This window comes from Suricata suricatta, chromosome 8, assembly GCF_006229205.1.
Source record: "Suricata suricatta isolate VVHF042 chromosome 8, meerkat_22Aug2017_6uvM2_HiC, whole genome shotgun sequence".
Taxonomy (NCBI): domain Eukaryota; kingdom Metazoa; phylum Chordata; class Mammalia; order Carnivora; family Herpestidae; genus Suricata; species Suricata suricatta.
Window position 1 is genome coordinate 52,489,292 of NC_043707.1, and position 18,537 is coordinate 52,507,828.

At 39.7% G+C, this 18,537-nt stretch overlaps 2 protein-coding genes across 2 annotated transcripts in view; one reads left to right on the forward strand and one right to left on the reverse strand.

The window, feature by feature from the left end:
- Positions 1–5,622, reverse strand: part of GPSM2 (G protein signaling modulator 2) — a 46,895-nt gene extending 41,273 nt beyond the window's left edge. The window contains exon 1 of the mRNA XM_029946336.1: positions 5,529–5,622. The gene's annotated coding sequence lies outside the window, so the exon portion shown is untranslated. The remainder of the gene's footprint in view (positions 1–5,528) is intronic.
- The window catches only part of AKNAD1 (AKNA domain containing 1), a 104,330-nt gene that overhangs the window by 41,905 nt on the left and 43,888 nt on the right, over positions 1–18,537 (forward strand). The window lies entirely within an intron of this gene.

The window sequence follows — 18,537 nt, forward strand, 5'->3', positions numbered from 1 at the left end:
CTCATGAACCGCAAGATCATGTCCTGAGATGAAACCAAGAGTCAGATACTTAACCAACTGAGCCACCCAGACACCCCTCTCTTTTTTATTCTTGGCAGGTTAAAAAAATATATCATGATCCAGGGGTGCCTGGGTGGCTCAGCTGGTTAAGCAAGCCTCTGATTCTGGATTTCAGTACAGGTCATGATCTCACAGATTGTGAGTTCAAGCCCCATCCATATCAGGCTCTGTGCTGACAGTGCAGAGCCTGCTTGGGATTCTCGCTCTGTGCCACTCTCCAAGTCATGCACGCGCTCACTCTCTCTCAAAAAAAAAAAAAAAATCCAGAGCTATGGCCTGTGGAAATGTCAAAACAATAAATGCAACCATTTCAGAGTAATATAATCTAAATAATTTTAATGATCTACAATAATAATTCCTTTTCACATTTTCAGTGTTTACAACTAAAAGCTCACCACTCTAAACGACTAAACTATGCATAATCTTCCTTTTTTGATGGGGAACATTTGTTTAAAGACTCCAATGAATTAACCCTGGATAACCAAATACAAATATATATGAAATTTCAAATTAGATAAATATTAAAAGAAAATGTAATGTAGAGAAGAAAAAGATTTGAGTATTTCAAGCCTTCATCTTAGCATTGTTGTTAAACAGTGAGAAAGGACCAGGAATGCTTCTACTTATATGAGAAATGCTGAATGTTTGTAGATCAATGGCAGTTTCCAAAAGTCTCTACACAAAGCACTATGGATATAATAATTATTGCAGGAGCAAACTCAGTGTCTTTGGTTTGGAGGCCATGATAAACCAGGAAGAAGTTGACTACTGAAGAATTTTCTGGGGGGGAGGGTGATAAACTAGAAAGGGGCTCCATTTTTATATTATACATGGAGTCACTCTGAATTATGACTACATCAATCATTAAAACTGCTGTTTTGTAATTATAATACTCAGTGATTATAATAATTCAAGAGGATAAAATAGTTGTTTAAAAATTTTAAGGACAAAAGACAGATTACTTTTATGTAACACCCCTAATCTTGGTTTCCTTTTTTTCCCTGCAAAGCAGTTACTGAATCACAAGTACTACTCCAACAAGATTATTTATATTTAATAATATAGGTATGTTCAACTAAAAGAGTAGGTATGTTCATTAGAATAATATTAGTATTTTTCTCCATATTACTTGGTTTTACTTCTCATCAAACTGAATGAAGCCCAGAGTTTACAAATAATGTTAATTTTCTCTCCTACAAAAAAATGTTAAATATAGTTCTTTTAATCTATTAGTAAAATTAACAACTTTCTGAAAGTTTCAATTAAACACATAAGAAAAATGATTTATAGTTAACACTTATAAACACATAAAAATGTATTCATAGATGTATTACAATACCAAAGTTATAAAAGACATAGTAATGACTGAGAAAAAAAAGACATTCTAAATTTTCGTCATTCCCAACTATATATTCAGTGCTTTCCAAAGGACTACTCAGGTTAAAAGACCATGAGATCACAAGAATATGTCTGCAATCCAAAAACACTGACAATTTATACTACACCTAACTTCTACCAAAACAAACCCCTTAAGTGTATATATATTAGTCCTGGCCCTTTCTGATCGGTAATCTTTTTGTAAATAAATAAATAAATAAATAAATAAATGTTTAGTTATGTGTTTTTAGGGCCCATATAAATTTTGGACAACCATGATGCAATTAACTGGAGTTTAAAGAAACAAACTAAAAATATATATAGCTTTCTGAAGACACTGTTGTGCCAAAAGAGAGAGAGAGAGAGAGAGAGAGAGAGAGAGAGAGAGCGAGAGAGGGGAGTTAGAAAAGGGAGAACACAACTTAAAGAAAAACTGGTTACCAGAGAATACTGACCTATAGCTATTCAGTACTATCAGTGTTGGTCGGTCATCAGCTTAAATCAACAAATATATGAAAACCTCAGTAGTGAACGTAAGTGGTCCTTTCTATTAGGCATTGCTCTAGTTATGTGACAATAAACCAGCTCTCTTAACAGAAGGACTTTAAAAAGGCAAAACTGGTTTCAAATAACTTTTTAGGCAGAAACAAATCCCAAATGCACAAGGGTCTAAAAGGGTCGTTAGAGAGTCTGAATTTAGAATTCTTTATAGGAAAATATATCTTTGTCTTCTTCCAAAAGTTATCACTATCCTGTGGGAAAATGTGATTATTCATAGGATGAGCACTGGATGTTATATGTAAGTGATGAATCACTAAATTCTATTGCTGAAATCATTATTACACTATATGTTAACTAACTTGGATTTAAATTTAAATAAATATTTAAAAATGTGATCAATTTAGTGATGCTATGAGATATAGAAAGAATGATTCTATTTTTTTTCTAGGTTTATTTCTTTTTAGAGAGAGACAGCATGAATGGGGGAGGGGTAGAGAGAGAGAGAGAGACAGACAGACAAACAGAGACAGAATTCCAAGCAGGCTCTGCACTGTCAGTGCAGAGCCCAACTCCAGGGCTCAAACTCACTGAACCAGGAGATCATGACTGAGCAGAAACCAAGAGTCCAACACTTAACCAACTGAACCACCCAGGCGCCCCTAGAATGATTCTAAATAAAAAGGACCAGGGAAAACTTTCTGGAAGCAAGGAATCCACCCTGCACCTTGAAGGATGGGTAGACCTTACTGGGCAAATGGAGGAAAGGCATTCCAGTCACAGGGAAATGGCTCAGGCAAAACCAAGGAGGTAGGAATGCACAGAATGTGTGTCCAGGACAAACACACTGGGTTAGGAGCAGGGAAAGAGAAGTCTAAGTAGGTACTAAAGTGTCAGGGATTGTGAATATGTATGTGGGCTTGTATTTAACCTTGTAATTTTTTCAACGGAGAAATAACAAGGTTGGATCTGTGTTAGTAAGATAAATTGGCAGCAACACACAGGGTAGAACACAGAGAAAGAAGAAAGATACTTCAAAAATTCTAGAAGCGGGGCTGGTTCGGTTGGTTAAGCATCTGACTTCCACTTAGGTCATGATCTCTCAGTTCCTGAGTTGGAACCCTGCTGTCAGCTCAGAGCCTGCTTAGGATCCTCTGACTCCTCCTTCTCTGTCCCTCCCCTGCTCACACCCTTTCTCTCAAAATTGAATAAACAAACAACAACAACAACAACAAAATATATATATTTTTTTCCAGGAGTACCTGGGTGGCTCACTCAGTTAAGCATCCAACTCTTGGTTTTAGCTCAGGTCATGGGACTCTGTGCTGACAGCAGGGAGCCTGTTTGGGATTCTCTCTCCCCTCGCTCTCACTGTCCCTTCCCTGATTGCTCTCTCTCTCAAAATAAAATAAATAAACTTTAAAGAAAAACTTTTTTAAAAATTCCAGAAGAAACTACTGAATAGGAAGTTTTCTCTTGTCATCTCAAAACAAACACCAAGCAAATTGGTTTGTACATAATTGATGTTCAATAAACTTTTTTTGATCTCTTGCCTGAGAAAAAGGTAAGAACTATGAAGTGGCAAAGAATACTAGAATAGTGAGAAAACTGGGCTTTAATACATATCTGCTCCACATAAAGAGTATATTCATATTATGTAAATACCTCAGTAAAGTTTTACTCAATTTTTTACTGTCTTTATAAAATAGATGATTAAAGGATATGGAAAATGTTACAGGATTTAAAAAGTTCTGAAAAGAAGACAGTTGTCCTAAAAGGAGGACTGAAATATTTCTGCATAGTTACCAACAAAACACAACACCTACAGGCATCTTAAAAGTGGATTATGTCCCTACAAATGGAATCCAGAGATCTGGAGGAGATTTAAATAGTCACACAGAAGCAATACAGCGAGTGCTCTGGGATCAGCCCACAGTTTGAATCCTAGCACAGTGACTTATTATATGATCTTGAGCTAGTTAAACTCTCAGAGTTGGTTTGGGCATAATGACACTTACACAACATGTGTTGTGATGATGAGAGATAGGATTTATAAAGTATCTAACTGACCCAGTGCCTGGCTCTGGTACTTAACAAAAGTACTCAATAGATAGTATTGTTTTAGTGTCTATTATTAGGCTAATCTAAATCCACGTCAAGTTTTTGTTTTTCAAATTTTAGAGAATTACAAAATTTTACTGTTTGGGTAAATCTTAGACATATTTTATGCTTAAGTACAAGGCCATTTAAAAAAATCATTATAGGCTATCTTCGTTGTAATTAGCCTAAGACCAAGTCTGAAATTTATATTAAAATATAGTATTTGTTAACACTTCATGTCTGACTTAATAACATTAGAAAATACAGGTAAACTGCTAATCTAGCCAAAGCAGATTTGGGGCAAAATCTCTCTACAGCAGCAACTTTTTACTTTGTATCTGCTCCACTTCTTATATTATAAATAACTAAGAGCCTAAAGAAAGAGCTTGCAAGAATGAATCCACGGTAAGGTGTAAGGCGGTGGAGGTCCGAGACTGCCCTCATCCCGAGCGCTCACTCCCCTCACTCATCCCCGCGTCAACCGACGGCGATCGTCCCTTTGTTTAGAAGTAAGCAACATAAAAACCAACTAAAGCTGCTTCTCCAATAGTGACAAGCCTAGCAAAAGTGGTTTTTATCTGAGGTAATCACAGCGGTGGTTATCAGACCGGAAATCTTAGCACACCCTCCTAAAGTGGCAGCCTGGAAATTCAGCTGGGTTGGTATATTACCACCCCCCCCCGCCCCCCACACCACCAGAGCCTCCGACACAAGCCAGCAGAAAGGAAAGCCAAGAACCTACTTCGTTTAACTCTGTGGCAGGGTTAAATTATGCATGAAGGCAAAGAAAATTTCCATCCTTACTCGTTTTTTTTTTGAACAGAGTTCAAATGCTACTCATTAGTATGATTTAACTAGTTACCACTAAAACAAGGAAATTGTAGATTTCCCACTTTTTAGTCTTCGAAGATTTTCCATAGATTATATAGATATTCGGATAAGGGCTTTCCTAACATTCTCTTCTAAAACTTTCCGCAGCAACTACCAATTTCTACGGTAATTCGACAAGCCCAGAATTCGTGAACTGAAACGAGGAGGCGCAGGTGTCTGACAACACTGCCGGCTTGAGCGAGCGAGCGCACGGCCACAAGTGAATGCTATCGGCCCCTGGTTAATTCCACAGGCATTCGGGGTTTTAACCCACCGTTTGTTACGCTCAGAATACGTGAGGAGTCGCTGGACCCTATCATACTTCATATTTCTAAAAAGGGAACAAAGCTCTTAAACTTGACTCTCACTTAAAAATCTCGCAACATGAAAGCAACTCGCACTTCAGCCAGCTGCTCCCTATCCCGTTTCTGGTTTCCTCACTCGGGTCCCCGCAGCGTCGGTCCCAGCCGCCCACCCTTAACAAAGAGTGCGGCCGCGAGACCCCGGACCCCGAACCCACCCCCTACCCCACCGAACCCACCCCCTACCCCACCGTACCTCACACACACGCCCCTCATCGTCAGCTCCCTCCGCCGGGCGCCCTCTGACGCCTCAGAACTCACCTCCCGCGGGCCGGAGAGTCCAGGGTGCGCGGCGGACTCCTCAGAGCTGCAGCAGCTGCCGCCCGGGGCAGCGGACGGGTGGCGGTGGCCCCTCCCCCCGGCAAGTCGGCTCGCCGCGGGCGCCTCACCAGGCAGGGGCACCGCGGGAGGCAGGCGCGCGGCCCCCTCACCAGCTCGCTGCGGGTCACGTGAGCCAGAGTGCCTGCGGCTCTCCTCGCCCCCACCCCCGAGTGCCCCTCCCCAGCCCAGGGGTCCAGCAACCCCGCCCGGCCTCCGCAGCTCCCTCCTCTGCGCCTGCGCCCCAGCTCCAGTCGCTCCCATTCAAACCGACAACGCCCCGCGTCTTTCGTACCCGCCAATGGCCGGCGTGGGGGAGGCGAGGCGGGGCGTGGCGGGTGTCGGCGCTTTTGCCTCGAGGGTCCGGGGCGGGCTTGCGGGAGGACTGCTGGGCTGAGGGAGACTTTGGGGGGCTTGGCCCCCGCCCCCGCCGCTCCGAGGCCTGTCCTCAACAGTCAAGTTGTAACCGCCCTGTTAGATCTTCTTCAGACATTAAGGGGTGAAGCGATAAATATCTTCCAGAAAAATGTTCAGAGAGGGTGGGCGCCGAGAACAAATGCGTCCTGCGCTTAAGACTCTGTCCGATCTGGAGAATGAGTTTCCCAAGCGGCATATGCGGGATATTTAAGAAAAAAGAGGGCGCTGTGGCAGAAACAGAGGGACCCGTGTGAAAGTCAAACAAGGCAGCCTCAGTTCTTGCGGGCCTGTCACAATTCTGGCGTTTCCAGCTGTCAGGAAAGCAAACTTGTGTTGACTGCAGTCGCCGGTTCCCAGGAAAATTGGGTGGCAGTGTACTCAGTTTCAGGCTAATGTATTCCAGACACACTGGGAAGAGTAGCTTTATTTCCGTGCACCTCCTCGCCATGTCAAGTTTAACCAAAAAGTTGGTCTCAGTTCTTCACAAAAATACCAAAAATCAGATGAATTTAATTAGATTATTTCTCCAATATTTCTCCACCGAAATGAAATTTAAACCTTTCTGCCGGCTAAAGGAAGTGTTAGAGAAATCCCCAGTTTCTGTATCTCTCTGATGGTGGCCATAACCAGTGATCCAAACAGCATTTCTCTTGCTGGGAATGTGTTACTGCGAATTGGTTAAAATAACAGCCTTGGCATCAGACTAGACCTGGATTTGAGTTCCACCTCTGCCAATTATAAGCTAATTGACCTTGAACGAGTTACTTATCCTTCTTTAGCCTTGGTTTCCTCAACTGTCAAACACAGGCAGGAAATCCTCTTGTAATATAAGCGTGGTTGTGATACTTCAGTAAATGTTGTTAAGCAGTTAACATTGCCTGACTGCTTAATATGTGGTACTTATCATTATTATCAACAACTACCTTTAATATCAGGTACTTATAAATAACAACTGAATTAGATGGCTGTAACACTTCAGAGGTAGGTATTATACCTTCTTACTCATAAATTCTTGTTTGGGTATTGATAGGAAAACCACAAAGGAAGTGCGGTATATCAAATTCAACATGTCAAAAATGAATATTTCCCATCTGCAGATCTTTTCTTACATGTGACTTTCTATCACTCGTATTAGTTATCTCCATCTTACTCAAGTTGAATTAGTTTTTAAATTATCTGTTAAAAGGCATAAATCAGATTATGTTACTCTCCTATTTGAAACTTTTAGTTTTCATTTACATTAGATTCATTGAGATTTCTCATTTGATTTAAAATAAAATCTAAGTTCCCTCTCATGGCCCACAAAGCCCTAAGTCATCTTACCCTACTTACCTCTCCACTCTCCTGTATTTCTCTCTCCTCCTAGTTTGCTTCCAAGTACACAAGCCACTCCTCTAAGTAGACCAAGCCTGTGGGTTCTCTCAGGGCCTTCTCCCTGGCAGTTCCCCCTGCCAAGATTTTTTTCCTCTGGCCCTTTAAATGGCTGGCTACTTTTCAGCCCTCAGTTTTCAACTTAATTCATTATAATATTTAGCAAATATTTATTAAGTTTCTGCTATGTGTCAGGAACTGCTGTAGGTGCTGGGAATATAGTAATGAGCAAGACCCAGCACAGCCCCTGCCTTCATGGAGCCCAATAAAAATAAATAATAAGAAAAATATCAGGTTGTTACAAGTACCATGCAGAGAATTCAAAGTAGGGTGGTGTGTGAGTGACTGAAAGACTACTTTTTTTTCCATAATATTTTATTATCCAATTGTTTTCCATACAACACCCAGTGCTCTTCCCCTTAAGTGCCCTCCACCATCACCACCACCTCTTTTCCCCCCTCCCCCTTCCCCCCCAACCCTCAGTTCATTCTCAGCTTTCAATAGTCTCTCAAGTTCTGCATCCCTCTCTCTCCCCAACTCTCTCTCCCTCCTCCGCTCCCCCTGGTTCTCCATTAGGTCTCTCCTGTTTTCCTGTTAGACCTATGAGTGCAAACATGGTTTCTGTCCTTCTCTGCCTGGCTTACTTCGCTCAGCATGACACCTTCAAGGTCCATCCACTTTCCTACAAAGGGCCATATGTCATTCCCTCTCATTGCCATGTAGTACTCCATCGTGAATATATACCACATCTTCTTGATCCATTCGTCAGGTGATGGACATTTAGGCTCTGAAAGACTACTTTACATTGAGGGTCAAGGCAGCAAGAAAGTCCACTTTGGGAAGATGGTATTCAAACCAAGAGTTTAATTATAAGGAGCCAACTTTTAAGCAAAGCTCAAGGAAGAGAATATTAGGGAGAAGGAACAGCTCATGCAAATCTGTGAAGGTTTGGGAAATTGGAAAAAGACCACTGTGGCTTAAATGAAGTGAGGTAGAGAAGACCATACAAAGTGAAGTCATACCAGATCCTGTAAGCCAGGATAATGGGTTTGGGCTTTGTTTTCTAAATGTTATAATAGCCAGAGGAAGATTTTAAACATGAGAATAACTTCATTTATTTATATTTTTTGTTTATATTTTTAAACGAGTGCTTTGAAACAAAACCAGAATCTCAGACATTCTATAAGACAATTAGCCCAGACTCTTCATAAACATTATTGTCATGAAAAACATACCAACCAACAAAGATACGTGAATCTTGGTGGAGTCCTAAGTCAGAGAGGGAGGGAGAAAGAGAGAGAGAGAGAAGGAGAGAGACATCCACATTTTAGAAGCAATTGGGGAAATTTGAATGCAGATAATATATTAGATAATATTAGAGAATTACTGTTAATTTTCCTAGAGGTGATATAGAATTATGGTTACATGGGAGAATTTTATTTTTAGGAAATGCAAGCTTAAATACCCAAGGATAAAAAAACCATGACTTCTGTAACTTATATTCACATGGTTTAGCAAAAGACAGAGAAAGGAGAGAAATACAAACTAAATATTAACAATTAGATCTAGGTGAAGATATAGCTCTTATTCTTGTACTATACTACTCATGTACTATTCTTTTACATTTTCTAGAAATTTGGAATATTTCAGAATAGAAAGTAGTGAAGAAAATCACTCTGTAGACTTCCACGTCTGACAGTAATAAACCAGATTCCCCATTCAACTCTCCCACTGAAAAACACTTAAAGTGCTTTTAAATATTAAAAAAATAGAAAATTTATCATGAGCCAGCATTCAAGTTAGGATTACTCAGAAGCTAGGAACTAGTAAAATAGATTAGCAGAGGAACTTATGTTTTAGTTGTTGTGGTCTCTTGAGACATGGAAAAAGGAGACAAAAGTGGCCAAGTCCTATCAAGATGAGGAATCTAATAAGAGATTCCACATTATCCAAAGAAAATGAAAACACTAGGTTGAAAAAATATATGTACCCCTATACTTATTGCAGCATTATTTACAATAACTAACATATAGATTCTCCCAAAGTCCTCTCCAACCTTTTACCAGAAGACAACAAAAGAAAATTGCCTATAATCATCCTTAACATAGAATGAATGAGGAAATATCTCCTCTGAGATTTTTCTTTTTAACCAAAGTCAATAATCTGCTCTACTTGGCTTGTCTGAAACTCAAGCACATAAAGTGGTTTCAGGTTGGTGGTGCCCCCAGCCAGCTGGCAAAGGTAAACTAAATCACCTCTAGAGAAAACCAACTGCTATAGACTGCATATTTGTGTCTCCCCCAAATTTTATGCTTAAACTTAATTCCCAGTGTAACAGTATTTGGAGAAAGGGTCTTTGATTAGGTCATAAGGGTGGAGAACTCATAAATGAGATTAGTGCCCTTATAAAAAAAAAAAAAGACCCTAAAAGCAGCCTCTTACAACAAGGACACAGTGAAATGACAGCACTTTGAGAACCAACAAATGGGCCCTCACCAGACACAATCTCCTGGCACCTTGACTTAAGATTTCCCAGCTTCCAGAATTGTGAGTAATAAATGTTTTAAGCAACCCAGTTTATGGTATTTTGTCAGCTCAAATTGACTAAGATGCCAACTTAATCCACACCCCAAAAATTACACAGAAAAAATTCCAAGAAATGTGGACTGTCAGTCAACTTACAAATCATACAAAGAAACAAGGCATCTTAAACAAGAATTAGCAGGAAAGAAACAACAGAATCAAACTCATAAAGACATTGAAATTGGAATTACCAGTCATAGATTATAAATATATTTAACATATTTAAAGCAATAAAATAAAAGATTGAAAATATAAAGAGCAAAGCTCTGCCAAAAATGAACAGGCAGACTTAAAAAAGAATTAAAAAAAAAGACTTCTATACTTAAAAATACACACACAATAATTAGAACTTAAAAGTCAATGGGTAAGTTTAACAGCAAATCAGATATGCTGAAGAGAAAATTAGTAAATCGGAAGCAAGAACCAAATTCATTTTTTCATATGAAAGAGAAACACAGAGGATAGAGGAGTGCTAGTGTGTATAATTGAAATTCTAAAGTAAGAAGAAAAAAGGACAATACTTTAGGCAATATTTTAAAAAGAAAAGATATTTACACATAAGACAATGAAAATGCAGAGCATCAAAAACAAAGAAGTAGCTTTACAAGCTGTACAAGAGAAAGGGCTGATTACCTCCAATGAAACAACACTTAGCTGATAGGTAACTTTGCAACTGTAAAACTGTAAGCCAAAACAATGTGCTGAGAGAAAATGACTGTCAACCTAGAATTATTTAACCAGTGGAAATATCTTCTAAAAAGGAGAGTGAAATAAAGGCATTTTTAGGTGAACAAAAACTGATTTTGCCATCACAGACCCTCACTAACAGAAGTTATAAAGGTTCTCCTTCAAGAAGAAGGAAAATGATCTTAGGTGGATAAAGAAAGATGAAGGGAGGAGTTGATAATCATAGTAAGCAGTAAATATGAGAATAAATATAAACCATTATTAATCAATGTCATTGCTCTTTCTTTGTAAATTCACTCATTTGTCTGGTCAATAATATATATGTTCAAGGGGTGCCTGGGTGGCTCAGTCGGCTAAGTCTCCGACTTCGGCTCAGTCAGGTCTCATGTTCCTGGGTTCGAGCCCCACGTAGGGCTCTGTGCTGACAGCTCAGAGCCTGGAGCCTGCTTCAAATTCTGTGTCTCCCTCTCTCTGCCCCTCCTCATCTCATGCTCTGTCTCTCTCTGTATCAAAAATAAATAAAAAACATTAACAAAAATTTTTAAATAAAAAATAAATAAAATAATATATATGTTCAAATACCTATTATGTGCCAAACACTATTCTGGGTGCTAGGGACATAGTGGGGTTTTTACTGCATTTCCACATTTCTTGAAAACTCCCCCAGTGTTGACACTTCCTTGACCATTTTCCAGGGCCTTGGAGAAGAGAGAGAGCAATAAGAGTGTGCATAGCCTTACAATGTGCAAGGTTGTTAGGATAGCAACCTTAGTGTCTTCATTTTGTTTTGTTTTTAAGATAAAGCGAGGGTGGCTACACTCTCCTCTGAGTTATAAATGACCCCACTGAGTCAAGGCAAATTTGAATAATCAAGGAGAAAACACTTGTTTCTTCCCTTTCCAGTGAAGTCTATCAGAGAGCAACAGTGCTTCCCTAATTAAAACCAAGTCAGAATGTTAGGTATAGGGTGTCCTCAACAACGATGTGGACTTGGTAGCTTTCTACCTTTTTGAATAAAAGAGGGGGGCAAGGGGAAATGAGAGGGAAAGAGTTTTCCAAAGGAATATCTAAGAAAAGGGGCATACAGTCTATTAACAGCCTTAACAGACTTAAACATCAGGGAAATGCAAATCAAAACCACAATGAAATAAATTCACACGAGTCCGCATGGCTATTATAAAAAATACAAATAACAAGTGTTGAGGCACCTGGGTGGCTCATTTGGCTAAGCATCCGACTTCAGATCAGATCATGATCTCAAGATTCATGAATTTAAGTTTATCAGGTGCTGTGCTGACAGCTCAGAGCCTGGAGCCCCCTTGGGATTCTGTGTCTCCCTCTCTCTCTGCCCCTACCCTGCTCATGCTCTGTCTCTCTTGCCTTCAAATATAAATAAACATTAAAAAAAAAAGTGTTGGCAAGGATATAGAGAAAAAGGAACACTCATGCACTGCTGGTGGGAATGTAAATTGGTGCAGACACTGTTGAAAACAGAACAGCAATTCCTCAAAAATTTTAAAATAGACATACCATATGATCCAGTAATTTCACTACTGGATGCTTATTTATCCAAAGAAAATGAAAACACTAGTTTGAAAAAATATATGTACCTCTATATTTATTGCAGCATTATTTATAATAACTAACATATAGAAGTAACTCAACTGTCTATCAATAGATGAATGAAAAATATAACATATATATATATCAGATACACACACAATATTTGCAATTTGCAATTTGTGACAATGTGGATAGACCTAGAGAGTATGGTGCTAAGTGAAATAAGTCAGAAAGGGAAAGACAAATACCATATGATTTCATTTATGTGTGGAATCTAAAAAACAAAACAAATGAATAAACAAAGCAGAAAAAGCCCGATGAGACAGAGAACAAACTGGTGGTTGCCAGACGGAAGGGGGACTGTTGAGCAAAAAGCGGTTAAGGACAGTGGGAGGCACAGGCTCCCTTTTATGGAATGAATAAATTGTGGAGATGAAAGGTACAGCGTAGGGAATACAGTTAGTGGTATTGTAATAGGGTTGTGGTAGTTGTACTTGTGGTGAGAATAGCATAATGTATAGAGTTATCAGAATCACTGTGTTGTACACTCGAAGCTAATGTAACATTGTATGTCAACTATATTTCAAAAAAAGAAGGCTTAAACATACACTGGTTGACAGATACAATCAATATATTTGAATTCTTTAAGGAGCACTGTGCGCAGCTATAAAACACTATCAATTCTAACATTTTCTAATATGTTTCACAACAAACATGTGTTACTTTTGCAATAAGGGAAAACTAGTCATATTGTAGATAATAGATAAATGAGCAAAGGACTGAGGTAATTCACAAATGAAGAAATAAAAAAGACCAACAAACACATGTAAAATCTCCAACTTTACCAGTCATCAAAGTACTGCCAATTAACACAACATTGAAATACTTTTTTTTAGTTGACTAAGATTTTTTAAATGTTACTGTTCAGTGTTACAGAGCATCTCAAAGTGTCACTGCCATGTTGCTGGTGAGACTATATGCTTGTACAGACTTTTTGAAATCAGTATTAGGAACATTAAAATGTTTATATTGTGTCCTAATACTTTCCCACCTAAGAATTTATCTTGAGGAGGTAATATAAATATAGGTAAGGATGTTTACCGTTATGTCATTTAAAAACATTGAAAACTGGATACAATCTACATGTCTGTTCTTAGGGAAATGAGTAATTACAGTATAGGCATGTAGTGGATAGAACCATTAAAAACATTATTTCAAAGTATAATAACATGGGGAAATGTTCTTTATGTCTAGTGGGAAAAAAAAGCATGTTGCAAAATTGCTCATTTATTATGACCCCAACTATGTAAAACATGTTTAACAAATAGAGGGGTGCCTGTGTGGCTCAGTCGGTTGGGCATCCGACTTCTGCTCGGGTCATGATCTTGCGGTTTGTGAGTTTGAGCTCCATGTCAGGCTCTGTGCTGACAGCTTGAAGCCTGGAGCCTGCTTAAGATTCTGTGTCTCCCCCTCTCTCTGCCCCTCCCCAGCTCATGCTCTGTCTCTCAATAATAAATAAATGTTAAAAAATTTTTTTAAGTAAATAGAAAGAACTATGTTGAAGTCTTCTGACTGAACATTTCTGTATTTTTCCCATTTTATACAATAAGTTAAAGTATAAAGTAATTAAAAAAGACAAAATACTATGGAGATGAATATACCTCCATAGAGGGGCTCTCTTTTACTTCCTTCTGGTGGCTTTCTATTAAAAAATTACATAAATATGAAACAGGGATAAATAGTTAGAGGTGAGGGGATAACAGGTTAGGAGTTTGGCAGGGGTGAAGGTGTCTGCCCTACACTAGGGTAGGTAATCATTCTTAGACTGAGGGCATCCCAGGATGAGAACTTTCTACTTTAAATCCAGGACAGGAATTGGTAAAGGCAGGTGAGCAAGGCAATCCTTTAAGACTTGTGGAAAAAAGAAGGTCGTTTTAAGAAGCCTGTCAGAGAAGAGCAAGTGAGTCGTTCAGGCCTTTAATCATGAAACAGCCCTGTGATTGTTTATCGGGTTAACTTTTGGGGTTCTCTTAAGTTGAAGTGGTCAATATCACTGCTTAAAAGCAGATTTAGAGGCTGCTTGTAAGCAAAGCAATCAAATGCTTTTAATTCACCTGGTGTCAGGCAGAAAGAAGTTGCGCAATGAAACTTACTACTCTGTTATACTAAAGATCACTTAGGGTGGATGGCTTAGAAAGGAGGCAGGACTCTTGATGTGTTGCAATCTGCGTTGAACTTCTGAGAGTCAGTTTGCCTTTAGGATAGTATACATACTCTGATGTTTCCCTCTGAAGATTATACTATTATTTTATGACACTATTATCAGCCTTAATTATGGGATTGCATATGTGCCCAGAGGTTCCTTTGATGGCAAATCATATGAATCTAAATTGCGGTCATTTAGAACTCTTTCCACTTTAGTGGCTAGACAAAACACCTCATATAGTTGTCACTGACCCTTCCCAGCCTTTTTTTTTTTTGTGTGTGTGTGTGTGGCATCAGTAGGACCTCAGTGGGACCCTGATCTCAAGACATAAAAGACTAAGTAACTTTTTAGAGGTGCCTCACTTGCCAGTTGGCTCACATTCCTTCCAAGAAACCAGGTACAGTCATGCTACATATACTTGCTAGCATGCTGGGAGAATTTTGAAGAGAAGGTCTTTCAAGAATATTGAGCAACACTCCACATCAGTGTCCATGAATTCCCCTCATTGCTTCTATTCACAACCTATTACAACTGTCCACTCCTGACCACCGGCTTTTCCCTTAAGGCATTTGTGAGTTTTCAGAGTCCCTTAAGCCCATTTAGAAGGCTTATAGAATGTCTCTCTGTCAAGCTAGGCATCAAGGTTTTTTTTAGCCCAGCTTCCTCAATAAATTTCTACATTTACATGCCCTTCCCTTGGGGGAAAGGAGGGAGAGAGAGAGAAGACTTGGCATTTACCGAGTACTCTCCATGTGTCAGACACTGAGCAAGATACTGTGTATACGTCTTTTAATCTTTACTAACACTCGTTAACCCCATTTTGTGGATGAGAAAACCAAGGTTCAAATCATTTAAGTAACTTATTCAGGTTCGTCAATTAATAAGGAGCAGAGCTAAGAGTCTGGTTTTTTTAAACGTATGTTCTTTCCAGGGCATCTGGGTGGCTCAGTCGGTTAAGTGTTGGACTTCAGCTCAATTCATGATCTCACATTTTGTGAGATCAAGACTCGCATTGGGCTCTCTACTGTCAGCATGGAGCCCTCTGGATCCTCTGTTCCCCCTTTTCTCTGCCCCTCCCCTGCTGGCACACGTGCTCTCTCTCTCTCTCTCTCTCTCAAAAATAAACATAAAAGAAAAAAGATGTGTGCTCTTTCCATCCTCCTCAAACAGCTAAATGAGTCTTCTCTGCATGCCTTCCTCCTCCTCCTTCCCTCCTTTCTCTCCCCAACTTCCTTCCAGCAAGATTTTATTCTTGTAATAAAGTCTATTAGATACACAGAATGTCCTGAAAGCTTATATCAGGGGAAGCAGACTTGGTGTAGGAGATGAGGGAATAGAGGAAACGACATGCTAGGGGATGAGTAAGAAGTAACCAGGTGGAAGGGAGGGAGGGGAGCAGCCGCTTCAGGCAGCGTGAACAGTGTGAAGAGAAAGCCTCAAGGTGGGAAGGAGACTGGGTTTCTGAGGAACAAGGATGAAATGCGGATGGTGAGAGGGAAGAGTGACACTTGGCCCTTGAAGCAGACACGGGCAGGGAGAGTGAGTGCTTGCAGCTGGGGGAGAAGATTCTGGTCCTTCTCCTGAAGCACTGAGGATGAGGAATATTTTCAGTCTTTAAAAAGAAAATACCTTTTATCTTTAGAGTAGTGTGTTTTATTTCTAAATGAAGGTCTTATTGGCACCTTGGACATGATAATTCTTTTTTTTTTTTTTTTTTTTTTTTTTTTTTTTTTTACCAGGCTGCTCTGTACCTAACTTCCTCCCTGGTCTCCAGGTGTGACTTGCTGGTAGCACCTTCCCAGTCAGGCAGCACTGTGATAACCAAAAACCCCCCACAGTTTCTGAAATCCCCTGGAGTGGTCCTGCCTCCCACCAAGAGCCATTGCTTGAGTTGGGGCTGGAGTAGAGTCACTGTCACCACCTTCGTGACCATGCTTTATCCCCTTATCCACCAGCATCTGAACTCCTCTTTTGGTGGATGTCCTTCCTGACAGATACCCTGATGGCTCTGATGTTTGTCTTTATGACAAATGGGGAAAATTTCTAATACCATGAAATAGCTGTTGAGTCCCTGCTATATGCCAAGCTTGAGAGTACAGATAGGCTAGTGACAGAGACAGATGCGAAACAGTCACAAAATGATGGGGAAAGGGCAACTGAAGATGCTTGTGCAGGAAATGAAGGTGGTAGAAGAGGAAGTGGTGGCTTCTCTTGGCCAAGGCGACAGAGAGGACAGCAGCACATTTTATGGAGACATAAAACACCAAGTGAGCTTGGACAGCTATAAATAGCTTGGCATTGTTGAAGCATGAATTTCAAGTCCAGGTGTGGTGGGAAGACAAGTTGGAGAGGTACGCAGCCCACACAGTTCAAAAAGGCCCTCCTGGGCCAAGCTAAGGAGCCTAGATAATATGCAAAATAAACTCTCAAATGTGTTATACTTGCAAATCTTCAATCATCCTGAAATGATAACATCTGAATGAGATGTTTAAGGATTTTCTGAAGAGCCATATAGATAAGGTTACCGAAGCATGACACAAGTTATCTCTGACTCTTGAACCTCATTATACAGTTCTTAGATGCCTGGGAGAATTTTGAAGTTTCTTTTCATACACTTTTTTAAAACTTTTTAAATTTATTTGTTATTTTTATCTTAGAGAGAATGTGACCAGGGGTGAGGGGCTGAGTGAGAAAGAGAATCTCTTTTTTTTTTAAGTTTATTCATGTATTTTGGGAGAGAGTGCACAGATACACACAAGCACGTGTACATATGCATGCACAAAAAACAGTGAGAGAGAGAGAGAAAGAGAGGGAAACACGGGGGGTGGGCAGAAAGAAAGGGAGAGAGAATTCCAACCAGATTATGCTGACAGTATGGAGCTTGACACTGTCCTTGATGCCATGAACCCTGAGATCATGTCTTGAGCCAAAATCAAGAGCCAGATGCCCAGCTGACTGAGCCATCCAGATGCCCCTCATGTATTTTTGAAACAGCTTTATTGACTTATAATATATATATAACTGACTTATAATAAATAGTACATAAAGTACACAATTTGTTAAGCTTGGCATTTGTATGACATATTTATACATCTGTAAAACCATTACCACAATTAATATACCACAATAAATATATCCATCAATCCCCAAAATATCCTCATGTCCCTTGGTAATCCTTCCCCCAACCTGTACCTCAACCCAAAGCACTTTCTGTCACTATATATTAGTCTGCATTTTGTAGAATTTTACATAAACATGTACTCTTGGTTGGTTTGTTTCAAATAGCATAATTATTTTGAAATACATCCAGATAGTTACATATATATCAATATCTATCATTTTCTGTTTTTTAAACTTTTCATGTTTGACGTATGCCCTCCTATAGTGTTTACTGTATCTCAACAAATTTGCTCCATGGGATGACAAAGTTCCATTTTAGGAGGGGCTTTGGGGGTAAAAGACATAAGAGATAATAGGCAGGGAAGAAATGATGAGGCACAGATCCTAGTTTTCTAAGAATTCTCCAAATTGGGGGCACCTGGGTGGCTCAGTTGGTTAAGCTTCAGACTTGGCCTCAGGTCATGATCTTGAGGTTCATGAGTTTGAGCCCCACATTGGGTTCTCTGCTGTCAGCCTTTTAGTGCAGAGCCCACTTCTGATCCACTGTACCCCCCCCCCCCGCTGCCCCTCTCCCACTTGTGCCTTCCCAAAAATAAATACATATTTTAAAAATTTCCAAAATATAAAGTATTATGATAAGCAAAATAATGGCCCCAAAGATGTCTATGTCTTAATCCCTAAAACCTGTGAATGTGCTCCTATACCTGTCAGAAGAGACTTTGTAGGTGATTAAGTTAGGGATTTTAAGGTGAGGAAGTTATTGTAGATTATCTGGGTGGGGCCATTTTTGTAATCACAGGGATCCTGTTAGGTGAAAGAGGGAGGTACCAGGGCCAGAGTCAAAAAGAGATTTGAAAATGTTATGATGTTGGCTTTTAAGATGGAAGAAGAGCCACTGGCCAAGGAATCCAGATTGTCTTTCGAAGCTAAGAAAAGCGAGGGAACGGATTCTCTGCTGGAGGCTCCAGAGGAAAGCAGGCTGCTGACACCCTGAGTTCAGCCCAA